The sequence below is a fragment of the Lathyrus oleraceus genome, chromosome 6 (genome assembly GCF_024323335.1).
Source record: "Lathyrus oleraceus cultivar Zhongwan6 chromosome 6, CAAS_Psat_ZW6_1.0, whole genome shotgun sequence".
NCBI lineage: Eukaryota > Viridiplantae > Streptophyta > Magnoliopsida > Fabales > Fabaceae > Lathyrus > Lathyrus oleraceus.
In genome coordinates, this window is record NC_066584.1 from 360,530,290 (window position 1) to 360,531,894 (window position 1,605).

Below are 1,605 nucleotides of genomic sequence, written 5' to 3' on the forward strand. Positions count from 1 at the left end.
TTATCCGTATTTGTCCAATACGCTGATACTGTTAAAGCTAATGGTGTCACTTCAGAGGCAATTCGACTTCGTCTCTTTCCTTTCTCGTTAAGAGATAAAGCTAGAAGATGGCTTCAGTCTCTTCCTTCAAATTCAGTCACCACATGGAACGAGTTGAAGAAAGTCTTTCTTGCCCGATATTTTCCTCCAAGCAAAACAACTATGTTGAGAGCCCAGATAAATGGATTTAAACAGAAAGATAACGAGTCTCTTTTCGAAGCATGGGAAAGATACAAAGACATGATGAGACTTGGCCACACCATGGTTTAGAGGACTGGTTAGTAATTCATACCTTCTATAATGGTCTCTTATACAACACAAGGTTAACAATAGATGCCGCCGCAGGTGGTGCACTTATGGATAAACCTTATACCGATGCTTATCAACTTATCGAAAGCATGGCCCAAAACCATTATCAGTGGGGAAGCGACCGAACAATGGTAGAGAAACCTCAAATGAAAAGTGGCATGTACGAGATAAGTAGCCTTGATCATGTTAATGCAAAACTGGATGCCCTGGCCCAGAAAATTGAAAGTTTAAATGTATCACCTCTAGCCACCGTGGTTGCCGCAGCTCAAAATTGCGAAGTCTGTGGAATCCAAGGTCACACTCCTGCAGATTGTCAACTCTTAACAGGAATCCAAGCAGAGCAAGTGAATTATGCTTAAGGAAATCCCTACTCGCATACCTATAACTCAAACTGGAAGAACCATCCTAATTTTTCATATAAGAGCAACAATGCTTTATACGCACCAGGATAAGCTCCCAATCAAGCCCCATCTATACCTCCTGGATATCAAAAGCCGACCCCATCTACACCTAACAACAACATTCCTAGAAAATCCAACTTGGAAATCAAGATGGAGAACTTCATAGCTTCTCAACAGCAAACCAATAAAGAGTTCTTAAACCAGAATGTACACACTAACGAACAGATCAAACAACTAGCAAGTAAAGTAGATGCCTTGGCTACCCATAACAAAATTCTGGAAACACAAATCTCACAAGTAGCTCAACAACAAGCGCCTACTGCTGCCCCAACTGGTACATTTCCTGGACAGCCCCAACCAAACCCGAAAAGCCACGCTCCTGCAATTATATTAAGAAGTGGAACAGAGGTAGAAGGACCACCTGATCCAAGGATTGAAAACCAAAACTCTAAAAAGTCAACTGAGGAAGAGAATAAACCTAAGGAAAAAGATGAGAGTAATAAGGAAACCATAGAAAAGAAAGAACCTTATGTACCTCCACCGCCTTATAAACCACCTATCCCTTATCCTCAAAGGCTTATTAAAACCAAAGACGCGGGCCAATTTAAAAAATTCGTTGACCTACTGAAACAATTAAACGTCAAAATTCCTTTTACAGAAGCTATTACACAGATGCCCTCATATGCTAAGTTCTTAAAAGAAATTCTTTCTAATAAAAAGAAACTTGAAGATAGCGAAACCGTTACACTCACTGTTGAATGTAGCGCCATAATCCAGAATATGCCTCCAAAACTTAAGGATCCTGGTAGTTTCTCTATACCCTGTCACATTGGAAAATTTGTCATAGATAAAGCAT

The 1,605-nt window shown here is 40.2% G+C and overlaps 1 non-coding gene across 1 annotated transcript; it reads right to left on the reverse strand.

The window, feature by feature from the left end:
* Nucleotides 1-201: 201 nt before the first annotated feature.
* Nucleotides 202-307, reverse strand: LOC127099314 (small nucleolar RNA R71). The gene has a single exon (XR_007793832.1). It is a non-coding gene; the product is annotated as a small nucleolar RNA R71 (small nucleolar RNA).
* Nucleotides 308-1,605: the final 1,298 nt, after the last annotated feature.